This window comes from Kogia breviceps, chromosome 12, assembly GCF_026419965.1.
Source record: "Kogia breviceps isolate mKogBre1 chromosome 12, mKogBre1 haplotype 1, whole genome shotgun sequence".
In the NCBI taxonomy this organism is placed as follows: domain Eukaryota; kingdom Metazoa; phylum Chordata; class Mammalia; order Artiodactyla; family Physeteridae; genus Kogia; species Kogia breviceps.
The window spans coordinates 53,706,735-53,713,890 of NC_081321.1; the positions used below are offsets into that span (position 1 = coordinate 53,706,735).

The 7,156-nt window shown below is 40.6% G+C and overlaps 1 pseudogene; it reads left to right on the top strand.

Moving 5' to 3' along the window:
- Positions 1 to 428: 428 nt before the first annotated feature.
- LOC131767256 (large ribosomal subunit protein uL6 pseudogene) lies at positions 429 to 1,266 on the top strand (annotated as a pseudogene).
- Positions 1,267 to 7,156: the final 5,890 nt, after the last annotated feature.

Below are 7,156 nucleotides of genomic sequence, written 5' to 3' on the forward strand. Positions count from 1 at the left end.
GGAGTTATTGTTTAACTGGGACAGAGTTTCTGTTTCAGATAATGGAAAATTTCTGGAAATCGATAATGGTGATGGTTGCACCACATTGTGGATGTACTTAATACTGCTGAATTGTACGCTTAAAAACAGATTAACTGGTAAATTTTATACTATGTATATTTTACCATAAAAAAAGATGTTCTCAGGGGAAAAGCCAGTGGAAGCCAAGGTACCTGGCAGTGATAGGCCCGGAGTACACAAGGGAAAGATGAGTGAGTGTGGGTAGAGCAGGCTTGTGGAAAGCTGATTTCCTCCCAGGGTCAGTCAGGTAACTGTGTAGAAAACGACAGGGTGTAGGGATTACTGTGAGAACTTAGAAGTGCCTGACCCACCTAAAGGCAATATTCAATTAAAAAACAAATCAGCTCTTTGCCACTTCTGCTGCAAGAATGAAGACCATTCTCAATAATCAGACTGTTGACATTCCAAAAAATGTCCACGTTATTCCGAAGGGACACACAGTTATTGTGAAGGGCCCCAGAGGCACCCTGCAACAGGACTTCAATCACATCAGTGTAGAACTCAGTCTCCTTGGAAAGAAAAAGAAGACGCTCCGGGTTGACAAATGGTAGGGAAATAGAAAGGAACTGGCAACTGTTTACACTATCTGTAGTCATGTATAGAACATGATCAAGGGTGTTACAATGGGCTTCTGTTACAGATGAGGTCTGTGTACGCTCACTTCCCCATCAACGTTGTTATTCAGGAGAATGGTTCTCTGAAATTTTGGGGGTGAAAAATACATCCACAGGGTTCAGATGAGGCCAGGCATTGCTTGTTCAGTATCTCAAGCCCAGAAAGATGAGTTGATTCTTGAAGGAAATGATATTGAACTTGTGTCAAATTCAGCTGCTTGCTGCATCGCACAGGGAGATCAGCTCAGTGTTTTGTGACCACCTAGAGGGGTGGGGTAGGGAGTGTGGGAGGGAGACGCAAGAGGGAGGGGATATGGGGATATATGTATACATATAGCTGATTCACTTTGTTATACGGCAGAAACTAAAACAACATTGTAAAGCAATTATACTCCAATAAAGATGTTTTTAAAAAAATTCAGCAGCTTTGATTTAGCAAGCCACAACAGTTAAAAACAAGGACATCAGAAAATTTTTGGATGGTATCTATGTTTCTGAAAAAGGAACAGTTCAGCAGGCTGATGAACAAGATCCGAGTGGTCTGGCTACAGAAACAGAAAGATACCAGATGATTCTTCAGACTCATTTGTGATATATTAAAGATTCAATAAAAGCTCTTTTGATTTGGGACTATTTCTTTAAAAAAAAAACAAACACTGCACAAAGCATCTTCAGGGCAAGGATACCAATTTTTCACTCTTATTATCAGCCATCAATGTGATGTTTGAACTAAAGCAAACACTTCTTATGGGTCTTCTACTTCTAAGCATATCTTACCAGAAACTGGAGATAAAACTTGGGGAGTGAATGAGAGAAAAGAAGATGTGTAACAACCAAACAACCACCACCATTTATAGTAAGCTTACTGTGTCCTAGGTAGGCAGAAAGTGTTTTACATATATTTTCTTATTTAATCCTCACAACCACCTGTGAAGTAGGAACTACAATTAACCCCATGTTACAGATGCAGAAACAGAGGCATAGAGAGGTTAGGTCTCTGGCAGGTAGACAAGTGGAAGAGCCAGCTGGCCATCTGATTCCAGTTTAGGGTCCTTGCCCTCAAGGCATAAGAAAAAGGGTAGACCAGTAATCCTCAAACTGGAAACCTTTTTCAAGCATACAGGGCTAAGAAAGACATAATATTTAAAGCTGTCAGAGTAAACTAAGTTGACGAAGGTAAGCATATAACAAAAGGAGAGGAAGTCAGAAACTCATCTTATGTGCATATTTGAGTGGAAAAGGAAGGGAGTAAAATGGAGACTGAGGATTTGTTAGAGATGGAGGAAAATACCAAGAGTGTGAGTGGCACCAAGTCAAAGGAAAAGAGGATTTCAAGAATTTCAGTAATACCAAGGACTACACAGAAAGACACACCAAGAGTAGGCTTGTACCACTAGGTGAGAGTGCAGTAACAAACCACCCCAAACCTTAGGCTTTAGAAAACAAAGTCTTGCTCAAGATACATGCCCATCACTGGGTGGCTGGGAATTCCTCTCCACACTGATGTTCTTCCTTCAGGACCTGGGCAGCAACCACCTGCAGCATTGCCCTTTGCAGAGGAGAGAGAATGGGAGAGTAGCTGACTAAGGCCTAGCTTGTAAAGATTTTGCATGCAAATGCATGTGTCACTTCCACTCATATCTCATTGGAGGAAGTCAGTCATGTGGCCACATTCCAATGCAAGGGGTGGGGAAGTAAAACTCTACCAGGAGCCTAAGAGGATCAGAAATATTTGGTGGATACCACACTACCCCAAGAGCAGTCTCAATAACAATACACCCCCTAATGTTTACAGTGTTCCACAGATTAAAAATATTTACCTCTATTATCTCACGGGAGCCCCAAAAATCAAGGTCTGTTTTTTTATTTCCATTTTAAAGCCTGAGGAAACAGGCTTAAAGAAATTAAGTTACTTGCCCAAGGTCACATACTACTAAGTGGCAGAGCTGGGATTTGAAACCTAGTTTCCTGACACTTAGTCTAGTCTAGGGCTGTTTCCTTGATGCCTCCAGGCAGACAGATGGGGGCAGATGCCAGATTGCGGTGGTTGAGAAATTAGCTGGAAGTGAAGAAATGGAAGAGCGTACACAGTAAGAAGCTTAGATCTGATCTTGCAGCCATGGGAAGCTTCCTAGCTGGAGAGTGACATATTGAAAGGAATGTTTTAAAAGCTTAATTTACAGCCCTTCCAGTGTGCCCCAGACAGGCAGTCACATGCTCCGGGAAGGATTATTAATTGTTTCAGCCTTTCAGGAAAGTGAGTTGGCAATATGGATCAGGAGTCTTTTTAAGAAAAGTTCATTATCTTCTAAAACTCTTCTACAAGAATATATCAGATAAGGATTAGTAAGGCCATTAATATTACAGGGAAGTATTTTAATCACACACACAAAAATATTTTGTAAAAAATTTAAATGTCCAAACATTGGCAAACAAGAAAATGTAGTTTACCCACGAGACAGAATATGAGGGAATGTTTCAAAAGACTTTCAGTAGCATGGGGAAAATCCTCATGATGTAAAGTTAAGAAAACAGAATATAAAACTGTACAGTGTTGAGACAGTTATGAAAATATAGACACATATACATATTCTCTGGGTGGCTGGATTATGAATGATTGTATTTCATTTAGACTTTCCCGGGTTTTCTAATTTTCTACAACATACACGTATTACTTTTATAAGAAAAATAATAAAATATAAAAAGAAATCGATAACTACACAGGGTGAATTAGAAGAGAGTAGAAACAAACAAAAATCTAGCCTTTTATGGAGGCACAGGGCAAGAGTAGAAGTTTGTGACTGTGTCGCTTCATTTTAACTAAAAGATGTTATACTGCCTGTGAGGTAAAGAGGCACAGCCACCAATGGGAAAGGTTTGGTTATTAACCACAGCAGGAATAGAGCTGCAGAAAAGACTAATCACATACCATCGTTTCATTTAGCAGCCCCTCTTTTTATAGAGAGGAAAATAATAGAATTAATCTTGACATTAGTCAGAATGTTACATTTGTGTGGCCAGTTGTCACTGCCTTATGGTTTAGAAAAAGATTGGTCTAAGAGTAAAGAGACCTGGGCTCTGAACTGGGTCATGAACTCCTAATATCTCGACAAAGTTGGGACCTCAACAGTTTCCTCATCTGTTGGAAAGCGCAGGGTTAAAATAGGTCATCTCTAAAACATTTTTCAGCCTGAAGTCTTATGACTTTTTTATCATATTAATGAAACCAATCTGTAAGGGTATTTGTGTGAAACATCTTCAGATAGACCACCCACCAAATAAAACTACATTGAAATGCTTTTATGTGTCAGTATTCTAGGTGGCATGTTATATTAAAAGTCCTTTCTCCAGCATTTAACATTTCCAAAAATGGTGCATAGACTTAAAGGAAAAGTTGGCTGTGAGATTTTTGAAGAGCTTTACAACGGAATTATCTTTTTTTTTTCCCCCAAATACTAAAAAGAGCCCAGTCAGAGGTGGAAGGTGGGGAAGACATCTAAACACACAGACACACACACCACAAACGACCGCTGTTACTCACTTAGCTTTGATAGGACGGTAAGCTTGTCTTTTTTCTTTTGGATACTACTGCCTTTAAGTGAGAAATTCTGGGGAAATTTGCAAATATAAAATGCAACTCAATTTCACTAAGTAGGGAGACATAAAACAGATCCAACTCACCTGAATTTCCAGATAAAGAACAAAAAGCCTTCATTAATAAATACAGAAAATATTTTAAAGCAGGACTCAGCAAACTTTTTCTTAAAAGGCAAGATAATAAATATTTTGGGATTTTCAGGCCAAAGGAGGGTCTCATTCATACGTATTCAACTCTGCCTCTGCTGCACAAAAGCAGTCATAGAAAATACATGAATGAGTGGGCCTGGCTATGTTCCAATAAAACTTTATTTGCAAAAACAAATGACCAGCCAATTGGCCTGCCCCTGTTGTAAAGCATATCCTCTATTTATGGATCCGGTTAGAAGATGAGGATGAAAAGGAAGAGGAAGAAAAACATATAAGTGGAAAAACTGAGATGAGAGGGGAGAGGGAGAATGCAAGAAGGGTAGTGATTTGAGCCTAAGGAGGAAATTGAAGTAATATCCACACAGAAAAAGAGGCCAGTGAAGAAAATTTTTTTTTAAAAGAGGAAAATGCAGGACTTCCCTGGTGGCGAAGTGGTTAAGAATCTGCCTGCCAATGCAGGGACAGGTTCCGTCCCTGGTCTGGGAAGATCCCACATGCCTCGGAGCAATTAAGCCCGTGCGCCACAGCTACTGAGCCTGCACTCTAGAGCCTGCAAACCACAACTACTAAGCCCATGCACTACAACTACTGAAGCCCGCGGGCCTAGAGCCCGTGCTCCACAAGAGAAGCCACCGCAATGAGAAGCCCGCGCACCGCAACGAAGAGTAGCCCCTGCTGGCCGCAACTAGAGGAAGCCCATGAGCAGCAACAAAGGCCCAACGCAGCCAAAACTAAATTTTAAAAAATTTTTTTAATAATAAAAAAATAAAAATAGACAAAACAAAGGTATGGTATTTAGGAATTCATGCATAGGTGGTAAAACTATTAAGAACAATAAGTGGGACTTCCTTGGTGGCGCAGTGGTTAAGAATCCACCTGCCAATGCACGGGACACAGGTTTGAGCCCTGGTCCAGGAAGATCCCATATGCCACGGAGCAACTAAGTCCATGCACCACAATTACTGAACCTGCGCTCTAGAGCCTGTGCTCTGCAGCTTGAGAAGCCACCGCAGTGAGAAGCCCATGCACTGCAACTAAGAGTAGCTCCCGCTCACCGCAACTAGAGAAAGCCCACGTGCAACAATGAAGACCCAATGCAGCCAAAAATAAATAAATAAGTAAAAAGTAAAAAAAAAAAAAAAAAAAGAGGAAAATGCAGAGGAAGAGAGAAAGACAAACTGATGAGGAAAAACAGCACAGAAGTGGGAAATCTATTTGAGCAAGAAGTAAATAAAGAAGGTTTGACTCGCAGCTTTAAGTTTTTATTAAAAAAATTTTTTTTTCTTTCAGTTATATGCAAGAAAAACAGACTGAAGGAAAGCAGAGGGAGGTGCAAAAGAGTACCAAATAGGGGCAGGACAGGGTGGTGACAGCCAGGAAAAAAAAAAAAGGAAAGGGTAAACTTACCCTGTCCTCTCAGTCTCTGCTCTCTGGAATTTAAAGTGCCAAGTTTGATCTGCAACCCTCTGGTCCTGCTGGAGTTTTCCTGGAAACAAATATTTAGTAGGCACATGCCCAAGCAGCGGCGTGGCAGCTGTACCCTTCCCCCAGCCCTCTAACCCATCCCAAGACTAAGTGGTCACAGCCTACCAATCACTTGCCTTTCCAGAAATTGCTCAATGTCGAATTCCTCTCTGGCACTGTGAGCTCAGTGTGTACACTGGTCTTTAATGACAAGGGTGGAAAATCAACCCTGGGTCAATTTTCTCATCCACTGGTCACAACTTAGCATTTCCTTTCAATTAAGAATTACACCAAACGAACCTCCAGACCTAGGGGTCCTCTGGCACTTTAGTTCTAATGACTAAAGTATACTCTTCAGGTCTGACCCTTTAAACCTCAAAACCTGAGATGTGAGTGTGAGAAAAGAGAATAAAGGACTCATAACCATTGGGCAGAATTACCTTTGAATCATCTCAAGTGAGGGTTTCCCACTCTCCGCCCCCTTCCATTTCTTTCTCTAGCGCTCTCTCTCTTCCAGAGAGACAATTCAACAGCCTCTTCTCAACCCATACCTGGCTTCAAATAACACTCACATTCAGGAAGTTCTTCTTTACATTTAACTCAAATCCCTCTGCTACAGTGTGGAGATTTGGAACAGTCAATTCCCATTCTCTTTATGGCAAGTCTTCTTAAAGATTCACAAGCTTATAAAGGACAACCATACCAATTTCACCCAGGGCATACAGCTTCCTTAAGCATTTTCCATGAATATTTTACTATACAGTTATCAATAACCCATTGCCTAGTCTGTGGAGAGCTTACCCATTGAGCAAATTTCTACAGCTGGAGAAAGACAATAGCCCCTATCCAATTACTCAAGGGACTGTCTGCATTAGTAAATACCTATGCTTTTGTGAAGACAATATTAGTTTGAAGCTTGGGACAGAACAAAGACTAACCCTAGAGCAGAATGCTTATGTCTGAGTAGGAAAGCACATAGGGATGACCAATCTTTGGCCAACTGTCTACCACTCTGCTCAGAATATCACCCCTTTGTGTGAGCAAGATGAAGCTTTTTAGAATTTTGAAACATAGCACCCAATGTGGGTCTCCACTGAAATTTGTAATCCTATCTCCCCATGCCCCCATCACATATCTCAAACTGTTTCTTCTCTAAAGCATTAAAAAAAATAAATAAAAACAAACAAACAAAAAACCTGGATCAATACAAAAGATCTTCAGCTGACTTTTAGGAGCAAACAACATATGTTCTTGAACATCTGTGATTTTCC